Genomic DNA, 22,523 nt, shown 5'->3' with positions numbered 1-22,523 from the left:
TCTAAAGGTAAAATGGCTCTAGGAGGGGCCGGAGGCCGGGGTAAATTATGGCTGCCTTGCCTTACACTGAGCTGAAATCTGTGCCCTTGCAACTTCGGCCACTGGTCCTGCTCCGCTGGAGACTCTCAAGGATCCCCAGATGCAAAATCTGATTTTTCCCTCTAATTTCTAAAAATGTAATGACTTGTCCTGATGTATTAACAGTTATTTAGTTATGCCTGAATATATATACATACACATACCAACATAAAAAGTTAACTAGAGTTAGTTTTTTTCTGACTTGTAGACTGTCTAGGATATAATGTCAAATGGAAAAAGGAAATTGCAAAGTAACGTGAGCAGTATGAGTCAATTTCAAAAAACAAACTTATAAACACACATCCTGATGAATTATATACCTGCTCATATATACAGAGCAGAAAGGTGTGGAAAGTTACACCCTCTTAGTTGACACTGGAAATCCCCTGGGTGAGGTCTGGGGATGAGGAAGGGTGGCTGAGAGGTGAAGAAAGGCCTGGATCAGCAGGGCCCAGGGCTGCAGACTCACCACGTGAGGCGAGAAGTAGGAAGGGCATGCTGGATTTAGTGGACGGAGGTTGGCTGCTGAGCATTTTTGAAGACTAATGAGGCAAAAGCCAAACTGAGCAGTTGAGGAGCAGGTGGGAAGTAAGAGCATGGAGCTAATAAGTACATACAGCTCTTCCCACAGATTTGGCTATGAGCAGGGGAAGAGAGTTGGATGGTGGCTAAACGGGGCATTTTTGTTCTGTTTTCATTTGGGAGATACCTAAGCATGTTAAAATGCTGTTTGGGGGCTTCCCTGGTGGCGCAGTGGTTGAGAATCTGCCTGCTAATGCAGGGGACACAGGTTCGAGCCCTGGTCCGGGAAGATCCCACATGCCGCGGAGCAACTAGGCCCGTGAGCCACAACTACTGAGCCTGCGCATCTGGAGCCTGTGCTCGGCAACTAGAGAGGCCGCGATAGTGAGAGGCCTGCGCACCGCGATGAAGAGTGGCCCCCGCTCGCCACAACTAGAGAAAGCCCTCGCACAGAAACAAAGACCCAACACAGCCATAAATAAATAAATAATTAAAATTAAAAAAAAAAAAATGCTGTTTGGGAAGGATCCAGTTGAGAGGGAAAGGTTGAACATTCAAAGCAGGAGGAGAGAGAGAGGATGGCATCAGACGGACAGGTGTTTTCATTATTTTCTAAATTGCTTCTTATACTCTTCTTGGACCATTTAAAGCTCCAGAGGAAAAAAAAACTATCACTAGATAAGCTTGGACAGTACCTAGGAGAGAATGGACAAATGACAACAACAATTTAAGGGTTCCAACGCATCTCACCTAGTGCTTTGAAGAAATGTGTTATTATCTAATACAGTTTATTTTTATATTAAACGTAGATAATATGTTCCCAAAGGGTCGATGGTGAATCACAAGGAGTCCTGATTCCAGTATTCTCACCACAAACGGCTCACATTTTCTTACAGTTTGAGGCGAGTTCCTTGTGTCTAGCTCATAAGTGGCTTTGTAAGTGGAGATGAAAGGCCTTTCTGTGCTATTCCAGAAGATTGATTTTAAGACAAATATTCTCCCCTCTTAACAAAATAGGTTTAAAGGCTGGGTTAGATCAGCCGTGGACATTTACTTACTGGTTGCCATGAAAGTGACAGTCATGTGCTCAGCAGTTCCTTTCTCTATAGACTTCTGAAATCTAAGAGCCATTCACTTGCTTATTCAACAAATATTTGAGGACCTTAAAATAACATTATTCTAGGAAGTAATGGGGAAGGGATCCAAAAGAAATTTAAGAGTATCTATGGTTTAAAATGACTCTAAGAGTTTAAAATCTAGATAGGTGAGGCAATAAAGACCCTGATAATAGCTTGTGTAGCATCACCACGTGCCAGGCACTGTTCTAGGCACCTTACACTTACTGTTTACCCATTTATTCCTCACAAGAACCTGGTGATAGGTGCCGTTATTGTTCCATTTCACAGACAGGGAAACAGAGAAAATATGTCACTTGCCGAGTTCACACAGCTGATAATTAAGTGACACAGCCAGGAATCAAACCCAGGTGGTCTGACTTGCCCACACTGTTAACCACTACATGATTTTGTCTCTTGCGAGACATATATAAAGTTAGCAAATAATAGAAAATAAATACGCGCTCAGAGGTCCGTGAATGTGATAGAAACAAGAAGTGCTGCAGAAATTCCGAGTACTCAGAGAAGACTGGAAAGTGGCTGTTTTGACAGCACTTTGCCTCACCGAGGGTGAAAGGTGAGTGGAATGGATTGCTGAAGAGAAGGATGTGGTCAGGAAAGCAGGAAAGGCATCTTCTAGAGGAGGCAGCATGAGCTTTGTCCTTTGCTTCTCCCCGACCCACAGTGATGCCCCCACAAAACCCATATTAACAACCTAGTATGTGTATGTGCTTTCATACTTTTCTTACAAGGTACACAAAGAAAGTACACAAACATATGTACCATAGTCCTGGATGTTTTTGTCAGCATTTGTTTTACAAAATGAGATAACACACAGATGCAAACACACACATCCTCAGTGTTGCCTTTTTCCCCTCTTAATATCTTCTGGAAATCCCTCTGAGTCAACCAGCAAGGCAGCTGGGATTCCTTTTAATGCTGTGCATGTGCGGTTTTCCCGATCTTTGCTACTTCAGACGGTGCTGCGGTAAACAGCTTTGCAAATATATCCTTATTTAGTGGTGCTTTTATTTACATGGGCTTCTGTTGCTGGGTTGAAGTGTATGTGTGTTTTAATGGTAATGCATTTTTCTAGATTGCTTTTTAGAAAGGCTGTAACAGTTCAGATTTCACTAGCAGAGCAGGAGAGGAGCCTTTCCCTCCATCTCCACCAGCGATAGGTGTCATTACTCTTTTTATTTTTGCCAATCTAATGGTGGTAAAGTGGATCTCATTGTCATTTTAATTTTGCATCTCCATTGAGTAGTGAGTTTGAGTGTCTTTACGTTTATTTGATTGGATATTTGGATTTGCTATGCTGTAATTTCACATTCCTATCCTTTCTCTATTTTTAAAATTGCGTTTGTCTTTCCGTGTCGGTTCATGTGAATTCTCTATATATTATAGATATTGATCCTTTTTCACCTTAATTGCAGCTATTTTAAAGATGTATCTTTTATTTACTGACATATTTTTATAACTTCTTTTGTCATAAATCTTTAAAAAAAATTTTAAAGACAAATATCTTTGCTTTTCTCTTATACCCTTTGGGTTTTCTATCCTGATTAAGGTTTCCCTTAACCCTAAATTTTACATGTAGTCTCGCCTAGATTTTCTTCTAAGATTTCATTTTTTCATTTAAAATTTGATTATTAAATATTTTATACATGTAAAAGAAATATATAATGTTTATGTAGGTTTGAAGTAACTGTCCTCAAATTTTTGGTTGTGGAACACTTTTATACTCTTAAAATTATTGAATATTGCAAAGAGCTTTTGTTTATGTGTATTTTGCCTGTCAATGTTTGCTAAATTAGAATATAAAACTGATAAAATGTACTTATTAATTTTAAAATGACAATAATAGGGGATTCCCTGGTGGTCCAGTGGTTAGGACTTGGCACTTTCACTGCCAGGGCCCGGGTTCAATCCGCGGTCAGGGAACTAAGATCCCACAAGCCTCGAGGTGCAGCCAGAAAAATAAAAATAAAATAAAATGACAATAATAAACCCATTACATGTCAATGTAAATAAAATATTTTTTTAAAGAATTATTTTCCAAAACAAAAAAAACTATTAAGAAGAGTAGCATTGTATTTTATTTTTAGGAATCTCTTTAATATCTGGATTAGAAAAGAGCTGGGTTCTCAAATCCGCCTGTGGGTTCTACCTGTTGCAATATGTTGTTTTGATTGAAGGATATAAAGAAAATCTAGCCTCATACATTTATGTAGTTGAAATTGTTGGAGTATTTTAATAGCCTTTTGGGATAGAAATATTTTTCTTTGATACTACTTCAAAACTGGACAAGTGATAGTTTATTAAAGGTTAGTTGCAATGTGGAATCAGAAACTATATCAATAAACCTTTTTTATTCTGTTAATTAAAATCTATTCATCTATTTTTCATTTTGTTTATCTTATTTTCTGATTGCTCAATGCTAGTGTATAGAAATACAATTGACTTTAGTATTTTGATCTTGTTGTATCCTATAACCTTACTGAACTCATTTATTAGCTCTAAAAGTTTTTGTTTCTTTGTTTTGTTTTGTGATGGATTCCTTCGGATTTTCTGTATACGCCACCATGTCATCTGCGAATAGAGATATTTTCACTTCTTCCTTTCCAATCTAGATGTCTTTTATATCCTTTTCTTGTTTAATTGCCCTGGCTAGAAGTTCCAGTACAGTGTTGAATAGAATTGGTGAGAGTGGACCCTTTGTCTTTTCCTGATCTTAGGGGGAATGTTTGTCTTTCACTGTCCAGTATGATGTTAGCTGTGGGTTCTTCATAGATGCTCATTATCAGTTTGAGAAATTTCCCTTCTTTTCCAGCTTTGTTAAGTGTTGAATTTTGTCAAATGCCTTTTCTACATCAATTAAGGTGATCATGTGTGTGTGTGTGGTGGGGGGGTTGTCTTTCATTCTATTAATATGGTGTATTACACTGACTGGTTTTCATACGGTAAACCACCCTTGAACTTCTGAGATAAATCCTGCTTCTCCATGATTTGTAATCCCTTTCATATGTTGTTGGATTTGGTTTGCTAGTATCTCTTTGAGGATTTATGTATCTATATTCATAATAGATAGCAGTCTGTCGTTTGACTTCTCTTGTGATATCCTTGTCTAGTTTTGATATCAGGGTAATACTGGCCTCATAATATGCGTTGGGAAGTGTTCCCACCTCTTCCATCTTTGGAAGAGTTTGTGAAGGGTTGTTAATTCTTCTTTAAACATTTGGTAGAGCTTTACCAGTGCTGCCTTCTGCACCTGGGCTTTTCTTTGTGGGAAGTTTTGTTTTTGTTTTTACTAATTTGATCTTTTTACTTATTATATGTCTGTCTATTCATATTTTTTATTTCTTCCTGAGCCAGTTTTTGTAATTTGTGTCCTTCTAGGAATTTGTCCATTTCATCTAAGACATTGATTTGTTGGTGTTCAGTTATTCATAGTATTTTCTTATGGTTTCATTTCTGTAAGGGCAGTAGTATTCCACCTTTCATTCCTGATTTTACTAATCTGAGTCTTCTCTCTTTTTCTTAGTCAGTGCTATGGACTGAACTGTGTTCCCTCAAATTCATATGTTGAAGCCCTAACCCTCGGTGTGGCTGTATTTGGAGATAGGGCCTACAAGGAGGTAATTAAGGTTAAATGAAATCATAAGTGTGGGACCCTGATCTGATAGAATTAGTATACTTAGAAGAAGGGACACTACAGAGCACTCTGTCTCTCTCACCACCATGTGAGGACACAGAGAAAGCGGCTGTCTGCAAGCCAAGAGGAGAGCCCTCATCAGGAAGTGAATCAGCCTGCACCTTGATCTTGGACTTCTCAGCCTCCAGAACTATGAGAAATAAATTTCTCTTGGTTAAACCACTCAGTCTGTGGTATTTTATGATGGCGGCCCAAGCTGACTAATACAGTCAGTCTAGCTAAAGTTTTGTCAGTTTTGTTGATCTCTACAAGAACCAACTTTTGTTTTTGTTGATTTTTCTCTATTGTTTCTCTATTTCATTGATCTCTAATTTCATTATTTCCTTCCTCCTGCTCTTCTTTTTCTGGTTTCTTAAGGTATAAAGTTAGCTTCTTGATTTGAGATCTTTCTTCTTTTTTAATGTAGGCATTAAATACATTAAATATATACAGCTATAAATTTCCCTCTGAGTACTGCTTTTACTACACCTCATAAGTTTTGGAAGGTTGTGTCTTCATTTTCATTCATCTCAAAGTATTTTTTACTTTTTCTTGTGATTTCTTCACCCACTGATTATTTAAGAGTGTGTTTTCAACAAAGCCTATGAGTTGACCCCAAGTGAACTAGTGGGTTAAATAAAGACAAATTCTATCTATGAGGGGGTTTTCCGGGAAATTGCCAGACAGGTCAAAACATGACAGTTTTCTGAGAATGAGGCCTTTGGGGTGCTTCAAACCTGTCTGCTCACTCCAGTGACTGCTTGGATGCTGGTTTTCACTTTGATTGCAGAGCTGGTGGTTTTCAGGGACCTGGGGAGAGAGTGAGAGGAACAGGGCAAGTTTAAATGCCACAACATTTGCTGTTCTTACTGAGAGCCAGTTTTCTTCTTGAATAAACACTCCTCAGATTGTTGCAGCCTTTGGTTAATTTTCAAAGTCCTGAAGAAATTGATTTTGACAATTTTTGCCAGTGTTCTTGCTTTTACGGAGAATGGATTTTGGCATCCTGCCTGTTTTGCACTTTCAATTGCTCTTTCACCCACATGTGATTTTGTATTTTCATGCATTGATAGTTGGGGAAATAATGGTTTTGCACTTTTGCAGTTCTTCCAGTTGTTGCCGTATTTTATTATAAAACATCCTTCCAAACTGCGTTCGTTAATATCACCACTGATCTCATCAGAAGAGTCTTTAGGTGTTGGGAAGCTATCAAGCTCACAGTAGTAGGTACAAGTTTTTTAAAATTCTTGTTTTCTCTTGAGAGTTCAAATTTTATTATTGATAACAAATACTATCAGTTGTTTTCCTTGAAGTGACGGGCTCACCTCATCAATTTTTGAGAAAATGTCTGCCAGATACCCAAGTCTGCATAACATAGTTCTTATGGCATTCTTTTGAGTAAAAGAGATGCTCCTCGAAAAAAAGTGCCTAATTCAGCTTGCAAATCAAATAACCGCACAAATGCTTTCTTCAAGATGACTGTCATGTACATCCTCTTTACACAGAATGCTAAAAAGACAGACCACGAGAATCAAGACTTAATAAAATTAATTCCTGCTGCTTCACTGAGGACTTCTTAAATGAAACTCTATCATCTTTCTATCATCTTTCATCTATCTATCTATCTATCTATCTACCTATCATTTTTCTATTATTCATCTATAAGTCTGTCTATCTAGCTAGCTAGCTATCTGTGGTGGTAATGGAGAATGCAGTGACTACTACTAGAGCTTGTTAGCAATGCCCTGATTGATGCTATGGAGCTAGTAGTTTTACCCTCCTTTGCTTTTGCACCATAAGTTCAGATATCAGGTTAAACCATGAAAGTCAATAAAGGTATTCAATGAGGTATTTCAGTTAGTGTCACTTGTGTTTTGCTGCCAAGTATTTACATAAAAGGTCTTTAATGACTCGTTACTATTAATACTGGATGAATACAAGCCAAACAGCAGGTCCAGGCATAGCTCTGCAGGTGAGATACTAACTCAGCATTCATGTTTGCAGCTTAATCTTTAATTCAACAAGCTACTGTTTCATTGAGAAGTAGCATGCTGTAATTTCTTTTGCTAACTCTCCATCCAGCCGGCATTCAGTAGTATTGGCTCTACAAGGCTGTTGTGTATTTTTCTTGGACCAATGCAATATAATAACGTACACTTTAAGGTCTTCAGTGTCTTTGTTTTTTAAATAATTGGGCTTGGGGGTGGGGATAATTTTAGATTTACCGAAAAAGAAAAAGAATACACAGTTCCTGTATGCCCATAACGCAGCTTCAGCGGCTTTTTAATTTCTAGTCTGAAAAGATATAACAAACAAATTTTCAGTTTTTGACTTTTAAAGAACTCAGTCACATCTATGTTTAAAATATTTAAATTCTTTTTCTTTGGACTCTGAATGATTGGTCTCAAAATTATACCTTAACTGGCTTTATGTGCTCCGCAGCGGGAGAGGCCACAACAGTGAGAGGCCTGCGTACCGCAAAAACAAACAAACAAATGTTTACATAAGGTAAATTATTGACATCTATAAAACTGAGGGAAAGATAACTTCCATCATAATTTTGGTTTTTATTTGCAGTTTTGCCCAGCTTTTCTGGAATAGATTCCTCCCTTCCATGAGTCAGAGACCTTTCTGATAAGTCAGTTTCATTTTTTTCAGCATTTTTTCATATAAATGGTGCAGCTGTGGGTTGAGAAATTGAGTCCTCTGATCATTCTGTGTGTGTGTGTGTGTGTGTGTGTGTGTGTTTTGTTTTTTTTTTAACATCTTTATTGGAGCATAATTGCTTTACAATGGTGTGTTAGTTTCTGCTTTATAACAAATGATCATTCTTTTTTAAGCCAATGATCCATCCTTAAAAGTATAAGAAAAAGACTTTATAAACAAATTTTCTTTTATCTTAAAATAAATGATTCTTAAATTTTAACAGTTTTAGAGAGAAATTTTTAAATTAGAAAAGCTTTTCTATAATTTTTCATCATAAAAATAACTGTTGCAACATAAAACAATAAGTGTACTGCTAGTCTGTTACTGCGTAGGAGCAAGGAAAACCTCATGATTTCAAAATAAAGATTTATTGGTTGATAATGAAGTTATATAAGTTATAGTAGATGTAACCAAAGATTGCTAGTAAAAGCACAGTAGAAGTACTGAGCACAAACTTAGTTATGAAAATGTACATATCTATACCCCAAACCTTAGAAATTTCTAGAAAACACAAGAATAAATAAAACGTACATTTATTAACTATCAGAGTGATATCATCATGTGTCATGTAGCCTCCAGAAAACTTCACTGTATCATAGAGAATGAGAGTGAAAAAGGCAAATATTATTACTATTAAAATAATTGTGTATTGTTTTACATTTTATAAATGATAATAAATATATAAGTATATTCTATGTGATATATAATAATATTATATTATGAACATAGTATAGACTTTATAAACCTCCTGAAAGGATCTTGAGGCCTCTGAAGCTTCCCCAGAACACACTTTGAGAACCACTGGTTTACAGCTTAGTTTTGTACATCTTTATGAGTTTGGTTATTAAAATTTACTCTGGCTTCATAAAATAGATCAGGAGGATTTTTATCTTGTCCTGGGGGCTGGAATTAGTTTTGTTTTTGTTTTTTTTTATTTTGTCTTACCATTTCTTTTGCCCCCACCCCCCCCGCCCCGCCCCAATCCCACCTGGCCCATGGTGTACGCACATATTCTCCTGAGGAAGTGAAGCCGGTCAGTCTGGTACAGGAAGTGGGGGGAGGGGGGGAGGGGTCCGAGGTTAACCGCCCCCCAGGCTGCTGTCGTAAACTCAGACCCAGTGACCATCTCGTGTGGTTGATATGACATGGGAAGGCTAGGCTTCTTCTTTTCGTTTTCTTTTTTAATCATATTTCCTAAAGCATCGAAGTAGAAAGCAGAAAACTAGGTCTTATTCCTTAAAAAAAAATTTTTATGTCACTAATTTTTCAAGTGATACTCTCTTTAGATGCATTTTACCAAATACAAGGCCCTGGGTAGAAACATCAGTATCCAAAGAAAGGCCGGGCTCAGGCAGTAGAGCTGAATCAGTGGCTTTTATAAAATCCCAGTATGTTCTGACGTCACTAAGGAATCACATCAAAAGCACTTGGCAGGGCTTCCCTGGTGGCGCAGTGGTTGAGGGTCCGCCTGCCGATGCAGGGGACACGGGTTCGGGAGGATCCCACATGCTGCGGAGCGGCTGGGCCCGTGAGCTATGGCCGCTTAGCCTGCGCGTCCGGAGCCTGTGCTCCGCAACGGGAGAGGCTACAACAGTGAGGGGCCCGCGTACCGCCAAAAAAAAAAAAAGCACTTGGCACAGTTCCTGGGACACCGTAAGCCCCTGGTGAATGTCGGTTCCCATGGTGATGATGGTCATGGTTATGATCCTCAGTATCACCACTGTCGTCAACTTCAGGCCCACCACACCTGGCTGTAGAGCACATATTACGTACTGGTGTTTCTGCACCTGGTGTCCCATTGTATTCTGGCTCTGGTGGAAGCATGGGTGCCATAGAGGAGCCTTAGATAAGGATGTGGCCTCAGGTGTTTTAAAATATAGTGTATTAATAGAAGATGTGAGCTTCAGTTAGGCTAACAGATCAGAAAAAATAGTTGCACCCAGTTCGCAAGAGGTTGGGGCACATCACACCCAGGCGGGTACATGTCAGGGGAGAGGAGGCACCGAGGTCAGGAGGCTGAGGGAGAGAAAGGAAATGTGGCCAAGAGACTTTGTTGTGGTTTCTGAGGAAAGAATGGTCGGGGCAAGGTAAGATTGGCTGGTTTGAATAATTTCACGGGGCTTTGTGGTCTAGGGGCTGTCCTGAGTTGTCTGGTACCTGGCCAGACAGGTGATTAGGGCGGGTGGATAATGGCCCAGAGTATGAGGACCCAATACAGGAGGTGATTGGGGCGTGGGCTCTGGATTGGTTGGTTTGCATTTGAAAGGTGTGCTCCCAAGTGAGTTGTTTAATATCTCCAGGAGCTGGCTACTTCTAGGAGAGGCAGTCCTTCCATGGTCAGCAAGACCCCAGATGTCAAACCATCAGAAAAGAGAAAATAAAAGGCATGGTTAATACACGAGGCTTCCACAGCCTGGCCCCACCGGACTTCCTAGCCTTATCTCCCTCCTCTCCCTGACACTGACTCTTGAAGTAAGCAGGAGCTCTAGGGACCCTGCGTGGTCTCAAACCTTCCCTGCTGTTTCCCCTACTGCCTTTATCCCACTGTTGCTGCTGCCTGGGTTCCGGGGCTGGGACAATTACCGCCGTCATCATATCTGGTAATCTGGTCATAAGAGTCACGTTGATCCCTTAAGTATTCACCCCAACTGGTAAAGACCAAAGTCTTTCAAATGGAACTTTTATTTATTTAAAAACTAGAGGAAGAGGGACTTCCCTGGTGGTGCAGTGGTTAAGAATCCGCCTGCCAATGCAGGAGACATGGGTTCGAGCCCTGGTCCTGGAAGGTCCCACATGCCGTGGAGCAACTAAGCCCGTGAGCCACAACTACTGAGCCTGTGCTCTAGAGCCCGCGAGCCACAACTACTGAGCCCGTGTGCCACAACTACTGAAGCCTGCCCACCTAGAGCCCGTGCTCCACAAGAGAAGCCACTGCAGTGAGAAGCCCGCGCACCGCAACAAAGAGTAGACCCTGCTCGCCGCAACTAGAGAAAGCCCATGTGCAGCAACGAAGCCCCAATGCAGCCAAAAATTTAATTAATTAATTAATTAAGTTTAAAAAAAAAAAAACGAAAACTAGAGGAAGAAAGCGAGTAAAAGAGGTGTTACAGCTGTTAGATTCAAATCAGCTTCAGAGAAGGTGGGCATCCAGGCTGAGGAATGGCATGAGTCAAGAGCATAGGCCGGACACCAGCCAAGGATGGTTCACTTTGGCCTCAGCTTGGAGTATGCGAAGGGGAAGGGAGGGAGACAAAGCTGGAAAGGCGGTTTGGAGCCAGGCTACAGAAAATGGAATATCTGTGAAGCCCTGAATATTTATGTGTGAGCCTGGGAGGGATGTGAACAGAGCTGTGCTATAGGATGGTTGATCTGGCGTCAGTGTTCAAGTTAACAAGAGATCGAGAAAGCTTAGAATTACTGAGGAGCCAGCATCTTCTGAATGCTTACTGTGTGCCGGCCAAGAGCTTAACGAGCTTTCTTCTATTTATTCCTTGTACCCCCTCTGTCAAATAGGTACTTTTATTAGCCCTGTTTCTTGGATGAGAAAGCCAGAGTTTAGAGAGGTTCAGAAACTTGCTCAAGGTTACATGGGCAGTAATTGGTGGAACTGAGATTTAAACCCAGGCTGGTGTGAGAGTCTCTGTGCCCGCCCTCCCTCTGCTGCATGCTTCAGTGGGGATGATGCTGAACTTGGCCACCAGCTGGGAGATATTCTGCAGGGGGTGCTCCTGGAGGTGGAAGTGGCAGGAGTTGGTCACTAACAGGGCATGTCATTAGGAACTGAAGGCCGGGAACCTTGACCCCAGATAGCAGGGAGGGTGGTGATGCCTTTAACGAAAATGGGCAACAGAGGCTTCGGGGTGGGGGAAGCCTATCGTGTATTAGGGGGAACTTGATTTTATGTGGGAGTCGCATACCATTATCTGGCTAGAAGAGAAAGTGGGTGGGGCCTAGATCCAGTCAGTTTCCTGCCCGACCGGGCTTCCTTCGAGCGACCTTGCATTCCACAGACAGAGAGGTGTTGAGTGCTTGGGCCATGACCTCCTTTCTCTTTGGCCACCTTTATACACAGCCTGTGAGATGGTTGATCCACCTGAAACTGCTTCAGAGTACACGTCCAAAGAACCAGCTGCTCTCTGTGAATCACCTCTGATGGGTCACCTCCTGTGGTCTGCTTCCTTGGCACCGTGCGGGATATGAGTTTAATTCCCTGTTACCTAATTAGCAAAGAAACATCTGTTTATGTCTGTGTTACTTGCAGGGCCTTTCCATTATTTAATCAAGTCAATGAAGAAACTCAGTGTTTCCCAGTTACGATTTTTGCTTTTTTCTGGTTCTAAACTCGCTTATTTCTATAACACAGCTCCTATGCTCTCATACCTTGGCGGGAACAAACCACCCAACAGGCTGACTCATGGCTACTGCCCTCGTTTCCACTCTGGTTTCTATGGAAATAGACATCAGATGGCTCAAAACAAGGTGAGGGCTCGGAGACACCTCCAGATTCTGAGGCATTTACAAACCCTATTTGTCCAACATCTGTTTCCATGGAAACAGATGCAGAAAAGGTCAACCAGTACTCTACAATAAACATTTTTTTCTCTTATCTAATTTTTTACAAATACCACAGCAGTGCATTGCTTTTTCCTGTTATCATAGATTTTTGGAATAATAGTACTTTTTATGTAGTGAGACATGTATATTTCTAATTTTGACCTATTTGATAAATCCTTATACTTAAGTGCATTCTGCATTATTTTAAAATTTTTATTAAATAAACTTGTTTCTACTTACCTAATCAAATCACTATCACTTGGCATTCAGAGATGAAACGCTTAGTGTCTTAGGCCTGGGAATGTGAGTGGAGAAAAAATAGTGCATGACCTGCCATCCCTTCCAACTTAAAAATTCAAGACATTGGCGCTCCAGGTAGTAACTAAGACCCTTGCTTGTATCACTGTCATTTGGCTGGAAGGGCTCAGGGTCTGTTTGACTCAAATTGAGCCAGTTTGTGTCTAAATTCTGTGTGCCACGTGTGTTATATAAAATATTGAATATGCCTGTTATATAAATAGAAGCAATTTTCTGTTAGCAGTGAGCAAAATGAGCAATGCACCATATTCAATTTTGCAGAATGACAAGAACAACGAAATGGACAGATACTCATTAAGCTGTTAGGCGTGGTTTATTCAACTTAAACCAAGATCTGCTGCTAAGAGTAGACAGATATAAGTCAGATCTTTAAAGGGAAAAGCAGAGCAAGCTCACTTGAAAGAGAGAAGACCAGAGAAGCAAAGTGAAAGTTAACGTTGCTATGTGGTATGCGGGAGAAACACTACAGGGAATGCAACTCATAGTCATGCAACTCACGTTGCTGCAAATTGTGTGCTACTTTTGGGCATTTATTTTGATATTACCTTTCACGATGGATTCATCTTTTTTTAGATGCTGTTTATTCGCACTGCCTTTTATTCTCCACTAGTGAACTGTAAGTGCCACTAGGGCGGGGACAGTGTCAGCTTTGTTCTCCAGAGCACCCCCAGCACCTAGCACGGCACGTGGCACACACTGGTTGTTGGGTAGGGATACTGATTGGGTAGATGCTCACAGGAGCTCTGATGGTTTCTCTCTGCAGAGAATTCCCCCAGAAAAGTGGATGCAGGCAGATTCACCTGATCCAAATGCACACACCTGTGTAACCACCATCCGAATCATTAGCGTCTGCATCTCAGAAGCCCCACCTTGAGTTCTCGCTCTGTTGTGGACATTTATGTAAATGGACTCCTACAGCATGGTGCACTCTCTGAGTTTGGCTCGTTTGCTCAAAATGTTTTATCTGTGACAGTACCAGTTAGCCCTTGCTAACTGATAAAACCACCCCAAATCTTAGTGGCTTAAAAAAAGCGAGTCTTTTCCTCCCGATTCTGTGGGTTGACTGGGCAGGGCCTGCCCTCCTCCTCCAGTGAACTTGCTGGGCATCTTCACAACATGGTCGTTTCCAGGCCCTCAGAAGGCAAAGGCCAAAGCCACTAGGCCTCTTGTGAAGGAGTGTGCTTGCTGGCATGGGAGGAGTTGCTGTCTGTGCAACAGTCCACCATAGTGAGATTCATCTCAGAATAAACCATTTTAGGACTTCCCTGGTGGCGCAATGGTTAAGAATCTGCCTGCCAATGCAGGAGACACGAGCCCTGCAATGTTCGAGCCCTGTCTGGGAAGATCCCACATGCCGCGGAGCAACTAAGCCCGTGCGCCACAGCTACTGAGCCTGCGCTCTAGAGCCCGCGAGCCACAACTACTGAAGCCCGCGGGTCTAGAGCCCATGCTCCACAACAAGAGAAGCCACCGCAGTAAGAAGCCCACGCACCGCAACGAAGAGTAGCCCCCCGCTCGCGGCAACTAGAGAAAGGCCACGTGCAGCAACGAAGACCCAATGCAGCCAAAAATAAATAAATAAATAAAAAAAAAAACAAAAAACATTTTAAGGGGCTTCCCTGGTGGCACAGTGATTGAGAGTCCACCTGCCGATGCAGGGGACACGGGTTCGTGCCCCGGACCGGGAAGATCCCACATGCCGCGGAGCGGCTGGGCCCGTGAGCCATGGCCGCTGAGTCTGCAGGTCCGGAGCCTGTGCTCCGCAACGGGAGAGGCCACAACAGTGAGGGGCCCGCGTACCGCAAAAAAAAAAAAAAAAACTGACAGAATTCATCTGGTTAACAGGTATTTATCAAGCACCTGTTTTATGCCAGGGACAAGTCTATGTCCTTACTGATTTTTCTGTCTACTTGTTGTTCTACCAGTTACTGAGAGAGGAATATAGAAATCTCCGATTTTAATTGTAGACTTGCCTATTTTTCATTTCAGTTCTGTCAGTTTTGCTTCATCTATTTTGGAGTTCTTTTGTTTGAATCATATATATTTGTAATTGTTGTAATATATCATCCCAGTGTTGACCCCTTTAATCATTATGAAACGTCCTCTTTGTCTCTAGTAACGTGCCCAGTATGTTTTGTCTGTCTGTTGTTGTTTTTTTTTTTTTTTTTTTTTTGCGGTACGCAGGCCTCTCACTGTTGTGGCCTCTCCCGTTGCGGAGCACAGGCTCCGGATGCGCAGGCTCAGCGGCCGTGGCTCACGGGCCCAGCCGCTCCGCGACATGTGGGATCTTCCCGGACCAGGGCACGAACCCGTGTCCCCTGCATCGGCAGGCGGACTCTCAACCACTGCGCCACCAGGGAAGCCCTAGGGCATTCATATTTTTAAACAGTTTTATCGAGGTGTAATTTACATACCATGAACTTCATCTGTTTTAAGCGTACAATTTAATGATTTTTAGCAAATTTACAGAGTTGCACTACTGTCCGCACAATTCAATTTTAGAACATTTCCATCACCCCAAAAAGATCCCTTAGGCCCTTCTGTAGTCAATCCCTGTCCACTGTCCCCCTCCCCCACAAGCCCCAAGCAACTAGTAATCTGCTTTCTGTTTCTGTAGATTTGCCTTTTCTGGACATATCACATAGTATGTAGTCTTCTGCATACGATGGGTTTCATTTAGTATGATATTTTTGAGGTTTAACCATATAGGATATAGCAATAGTTCATTTCTTTTTGTTTCTGAATAGTATTCCGTCGTATGGATAGACCACTTGTTTATCCATTCGCTGGCTGATAGACATTTGCATTGTTCTCATTTTTCTGGCTATTATAGATAAGGCTGCTGTGAACATTTGTGTATAAGTCTTTGTGTGGTCATATGTTTTCATTTCTCTTGGGTAGTTACCCAGGAGTGGAATTCCTGGGCTGTATGACAAATTTATGTTTAACTTTTAAAGGAATGGACGAAATGTTTTCCAAAGCATCTGTACCCATTTTTACATTCCCATCAGCCAAGGTATAAGGGCTCCAGTTTCTCCACATCCTCACCAATGATTGTTATTTGTGTGTTGTTTTAATTATAGCCATCCTAGTGGGTGTGAAGTGATACTACGCTGTGCTTTTAATTTGTATTCCCCTAATTACTAATGATGTTGAGCATCTTTCTACGTGCTTGCTAGATGCATTAGTTTCCTAGGGCTGCTGTAACAAAGTACTACAAACTGGCTGGCTTAAAACAACAGAAATGTATTGTGTCACAGTTCTGGAAGCTGGGTGTCAGCAGGGCCACACTCTCTCCAGGTTCTGGGGGAGAATCTGTTCCATGCCTTCTTCTTAGCTGCTAGTGTTGCTGGAGGTCCTTTGCGTTCCTTGGCTTGCAGGTGCACTTCTCACCTGTGTGTCTTCGCATCATCTTCTTGTAAGGACACCAGTCACATTGGACTAAGGGCCCACCCTACTCCGGTATGACCTCATCTTAACTAATTACATCTGCAACAACCCTATTTCCAATTAAGGTCACATTCTGAGGCATTGGGGGTAGGATTTCAACATATCTTTGGGGGATACACAGTTCAACCCTAGCCATTTGCATGTCTTCTTTGGTGAAATATCTATTCAGATAGTTTTCCCATTTTAAAAATTGGGTTGTTTGTCTTTTTATTATTGAGTTGTGAGAGTTCTTTATGTATTCTGGATACAAGTCCTTTCCCTGATATATGACTCGCAAATATATTTTCCTGGTGTGTGGCTTGTCTTTTCATTTTCTTAATGGCGTCTTTTGAAGTACACAATTTTTTTGTTTTTTCTTTCATGGTTTGTGCTTCTGTTGTTGTACCTAAGAACTCTTTGCCCAACCCACCGTTTACCAACCTTGGGCGCTGTTGACATTTGGGGCCAGATCATTCTTTGCTGTGGGGACTGTTCCACGTGTTGTGGGATGTTTAACAGCATTTCTGACCTCTACCCATGGGTGCCAGGATTATTCACCCCACTCCAAAGCTGTGACAACCAAAAATGTTTGCTGACATTGCTAAATGTCCTCTAGGAGGCAAAAGCACCTCCACTTGAAAACCATTGGCCTAAACCAATATTGCAAAGATCTTCTGGAACTTCCCTGGAGGTCCAGTGATTAAGACTCCACACTTCCAATGCAGGGGACATGGGTTCGATTCCTGGTTGGGGAACTAAGGTCCCACATGCCATGATGTGGGCAAAAAAAAGCAGATTTTTCTCCTATGTTTCCCTAAGAGTTTTATAACTTTAGCTCTTACATTTAGATCTAGGACCATTTGTAGTTATCTTTTGTTTACGGTGTAAGGTAAAGATCTAAGTTTATCTTTCTGCATGTGAATATCCAGTTGCCCCAATACAATTTGTTGAAAAGACTGTGCTTTGACCCATTGAATGACTGTCAAATTGAGCCTCTGTAAAAAAATTGACCGTAAATGTAAGCATTTATTTCTGGATTCTCATTTCTGTTCACTTGTGCTAGTACCGCATGATCTTAATTATTGTAGCTCTATAATAGGTTTTGAAAATGAGTCCTCCAACTTTGTTCTTTTTCAAAATTGTTTTGTTTGACATTTATTCACATTTAATGTAATTATTGGTGTGGTTGGGTTTAATTCTGCTCTTTGCTGTTTTCTATTTGTGTGATCTCTTCCTGTTTTTCCTGCCTTCCTTTGTATTAAAGAAATGCATGTATTACCCTATTTTGTATTAAACAAATATTGTTTAGTACACCATTTTATTTACTGTTAGTTTTTTAGCTGTATTTCCCTTTTTCTTTTTGAGTTGGTTCTAGGGATTACAATATGCACCTTTACAGTCTTCTTCGAGTTAATACTGATTTGTTTCTCATAAATACAAGAACTTTGCACCAGTACAGCTCCATTTCTGTTTCTCTTTTGTGCTCTTGTTGCCATATGTACTACATCTATATTTATTATCAACCCAGTATTGTAAATCTTTGCTTTAAATCGTCATAAATCTTTTAAAGGAATCCGGGGAAAGTGTATGTCTATGTATCCACCCATGTATTAATCATTTTCAGTGCCCTTCATGCCTTCCTGTGAGGTTACCATCTGACACCATTTCCCTCTCGTTTGAAGCACTGCCTTTAGCATTTCTAGTAATTCAGGTCCGTTAACAACAAATTCTCTCCATTTTTTAAATCTGGAATTGTCTTTAAATATATATTTATTTATGTATTTATTTAGCTGCACCAGGTCTTAGTTGTAGCACTCAGGATCTTCGTTTCAGCGTGCAGACTCTTAGTTGCGGCATGCAGGATCTAGTCCCCTGACCAGGGATGGAACCCGGGCCCCCTGAATTGGGAGTGCGGAGTCTTAACCACTGGACCACCAGGAAAGTCCCTGGAATTGTCCTTATTTCACCTTCATTTTTGAAGGACAGTTACACTGGGTATAGACCTCTTGATCAACAGGTTTTTCTCTCTCACTTTGAATATGTCACTGTCTCCTGGCTTCCATTGTTTCTGATGAGAAGCCTGCTATTAATTTTATCTTTTATCATCCTTTCCCTGGATGTGGTGAGTTGTTTTGCCCTTGCTGCTACTTAAGATTTTAATGTTCAATTTTGGTTCTCGGCAATTTGACTATGATGTGTTTGGGTGTAGTTTTCTTTGTATGCATCCTTTTTAGGATTCACTGAGCTTCTTGGGTCTATAAGTTACAGTTTTCCACCAAATTCGGGAAGTGTTCAGCCATTATTTATTCAAGTATATATTCTGCCCCTTTCTTCTCTCCTCTCCTCCTAGAAATCCAATTACACATACATTAGAATACTTGATCTTCTCTGACAGATCTCTGAGGCTTTCTTCATTTTCTTCAGTGTTTTTTCTCTCTGCTCTTTAAGCCAGATACTTTGTGTTGATCCGTCTTCCAACTGACTGATACTTATGCCAGTTCGTATGTATCTGCTACTGAGCCCATCCACTGAATTTTTCATTTCAGTTATTAATCCTTTTCAGCTCTAGAATTCCCATCCGGTTCCTTTTTATAGTGTCCATTTCCCTGTCAAGATTTCCTGTTTTTCACTCATTTTTAGTTTATTTTTCTTTAACTCTTGAGCACGTTTTCCTTCAATTCTTTAAACATTTTCATAATAGCTGTTTTGAAGTGTGTGTCTGCTAAATCCAACATCTGGGCCCACTCAAAGCGAGTTCTCGGCTTCTTGGTATTTCCTGAGCACAGGTCACATTTTTCTGTTTCTTGGGCCACGTCTAGTAATGCTTTGTTTGAAAACTAAGCGTTGCAGATAATATGTTGCAATGATTCTGGATTACGTTTTGTTCTCCTGAGTGTTGTTTAGTAAGCTGTTAACTTGCCTGGTCTCTAACTGTGAACTCTCTCCCCCAGTGGTGTCTCTGTTCGTTACTTCCCCTGCGTATTTTTATGGTCAGTCAGAGATTTGGGCGAAGGTTATGTTGACACACCTCAAGTGACCATCTTCTGCCACTTGAATTATGTGTAGGTTGAGGAATGCATTTAAAAGCACAGAAAATTTGCAAGTTTCCCCAAGCTTTTAAATTTCTCTGAGCTCCCTGGGGTTTTCTGTGTGTATCTGTAGTTTAGCAGTCGGTGGGGGATGCTTGGAGATTTTATTACCTCAGTCCTTCTATGGCTCCCTTGCTTCCGGGTATCCCCCTTCAACTAGCTGCTCTGCTACTTGCCCTCTACCAAGGCCACACCTTCAGCTGATAAAGCTGTGGGTTTTCACTGCCTGAAATAGACAGGAACTCCCCCAGCCATTGCACCATTCTTGCCCCAAGTGCAGTAGAACTTCCCCAGCGAGCAGTTGTGGCCCGCAGCGGGTCATTTTCCAGTGTCCTGAAATGACTGTTTTTAATACATTTGTCACATTTTGTGCTTGATCTGTGTAAAGGGTAATTGCCTGACCTCATATTCCCTTACCAGAAGCCATCAGGGCGTGGCAGTAAGCGAAACAGATACTCTTATCGGGAGAAAAGCAGGCCTTAAACAAATAAGAAAATAGAAATGTGATATGTCAAACGGTGGTAGGTGCCTTACAGAACAATAAAAGTAGGAAGGGCTTGAGGGAGAAGCCCCGTGGTGGACACTGGGAATAGCAAATGTCAAGGCCCTGAGGTAGAAGCCTATTTGGGGAGCCACAAGAAATGGGGAGGGAATAGGATACAGGGTCACAGGAGGTAGCTAAGGTCAGATCACCTGGAGCCTTGAGAAAGACATTAGCTCTTATTCTGAGAGAGGAGGGAAGCTGTTGGAAGGTATTAAGTGAAAAGTGACATTATCACTCGTCTTGCCTTAAGGGCTCACTCAGAATGCCCACTGACCGCATCACAATGAGAACTACAGCTGCCAAGTGAATTCAGAAAGTCATTGACAGGCTTGGCATCCCTGTCCTTGAACTGAGCCTTGAGGCACTGGGACCAGGGAGCCAGTGGACCTCGTGAGTTTCTAGGCTGAAGAGGCATCTGGGCTTAGCCGAACATCATTCATCTTAGGATCAGGGACCCTTGTTGGGGTCCTAACTCTGCCATGTACAAGACTCCGTTTCTCTAAATGAGCCAACTATCCAGTGTCTAACACATGTGATATACAGTCAGTAATTGGCTCTAACTCACATGTGGACGTTAACAGAAACTGAGGTTCCTAAACTGCCTGCTTGTCCAGGCCCCCACACTCCTTCAACAGCACAGTGACCTGTGGCTCTTCCTTCTCCTCTGTACTTTGTCATCATCCTCCAGACACAGTGGTTCATTGTTCTGAAAGTCACTTTCATCTACCCCTTCATTTCCTTTTCTGTTCCACATCCTGGCTTAAGCCTCAGTCTCTTCCCTCCCCAGCCTGTCCTGCATGTGGCCACCAGACCATCTTTCTAAAGCAGGGCTTGGATCAATCATGCAGGGACATGATCTCTTCATTTTTAAATTGGGGGACATTTTAAACTTTCTAGAAAGTCCAGAAAATAACATGACATCAGTGGATCTGTCCCTTCATCCCCCTCGTCTCCCACCTTCCCCAGAATTAACCACCATCCTGAAGCTGGTGTATAAAATTCCATGAGCATTCTGTGCTTCTATAGTATCTTTATGTTTCCATTAACAATATACAATATTGTTTTATGGTTTTTAAATTTACATGAATGGCATAATACTCTATGAATCATTTACCAGCTTTTTCCATTCAACATGACGTGTTAGAGATTTATTGATACCAATACGTGCTGCCCTAGTTCATCCTCTTAACTGCTGTACAAAAGTCTCATCTTTATTAGATACTGCCAAATTGCTCTTCAAGGTGGCTGAATCCATTTACACTTTCACTTGATTCCGTCTTAAAAACATTCCCATGCCCCTATCACCTAATAAAATTAAGTTGCTAATGGTGGTATTCAAAGGCCCACTCTGTTGAGACCCCAGTCTACTTTTATATTTTCTTTCACATTACTTGCTTTGTTTCTTCATCTATAAAGATAAAGATAATTACTACCAAATTGTTGTGAGATCAATGAGTTAATCTGTGGCACATAATGGACACCCAAAAAAATGATAGTTTCCGTTCCTTCCTTTGTATCTATATAGTACACACTTGCTCCTTCTGGAGCTATGTGAAAAGAGTCTAATCCAGAAAATTTGGGGGGTGAGCAGGGGGACACGTTAAAGCCAAGACTAGGACGCTCTCTTGATCTCCTGATATCTTATTGTTGCAGCTCACTGGGGTCTTGGATCACATTCTTGCCTCCTCTCATGGGCGCATTTGATCATGTGTACTGTCCGTGTCCTCATTCCAAGTCCAAGGTGACAGGGGCCAAGCACAGAAGCCTCTCTGTACCCCCGAACAGACCCTGAAAATGACAAATACATGCTGGATGTTAAAACAGCGAGTGTTTGAATCTAAATACAGAGAAAGTGGTTCTGTAATCAGACTGCCTGGGTCTGAGTCCTGCCCCATCTCTTACCAGCCATGTGGCCTGGGGCAAGTTGGTTAACCACTCCAGGCCTCAGTGTTCTCATCTGTAAAGTGCAACTATAAATACCCATTGCTTCAGGTGGTTGTGAGGATCGAGTGAAATCATCCCCATAGAGTGCTAGCACAGACGCAGTGCATGTTAGCCAGTTTTGACATTACTGTATCATCATGACCTACAGGCAGACTAGACTGATGCAGATGAAGGTCTGCTAGAGTGGAGGTTCCTCGTGTGGTACCCGGCCAGAGCTGGAGCCAAGGTTGGTGGGTGGCCAGGATGGAGCTGGGGGTGGAGAGCGGGGGAAGGGGGCCATTGGACGCCCTCAGTGGGTAAAAGGAGGGGAGGGAGGTCGTTCCCAGCACAAACTTCCGGTAACAGCGTGCTTGTGAGGTTTTTCCTAAAAAAACTAATTCAGATTCCTAATCGATCCCCGCAAAAGCATTTTCCCCGCCGCAGGGGGCCTGAGAAACACTGACAAATCCTTACTTTTCAAATCTCCTTCATCTAGATTCTTTGAGGACTTTGAAGTTCATCTAAACATTATTTCAGAACTTACGTGATTT

The 22,523-nt window shown here is 41.6% G+C and overlaps 1 protein-coding gene and 1 non-coding gene across 12 annotated transcripts in view; both read left to right on the top strand.

Moving 5' to 3' along the window:
- ARMC9 (armadillo repeat containing 9) overlaps window positions 1–22,523 on the top strand; it is a 146,895-nt gene that overhangs the window by 79,814 nt on the left and 44,558 nt on the right. The window lies entirely within an intron of this gene.
- Window positions 3,588–3,659, top strand: TRNAE-UUC. Its single transcript has one exon. It is a non-coding gene; the product is annotated as a tRNA-Glu (tRNA).

This window comes from Monodon monoceros, unplaced genomic scaffold (genome assembly GCF_005190385.1).
Source record: "Monodon monoceros isolate NGI ecotype Baffin Bay Population unplaced genomic scaffold, NGI_Narwhal_1 Super_Scaffold_16, whole genome shotgun sequence".
NCBI classification, from domain to species: domain Eukaryota; kingdom Metazoa; phylum Chordata; class Mammalia; order Artiodactyla; family Monodontidae; genus Monodon; species Monodon monoceros.
The sequence above is the reverse complement of the archived record's forward strand: the minus strand, read 5'-3'. Positions and strand labels throughout refer to the sequence as shown.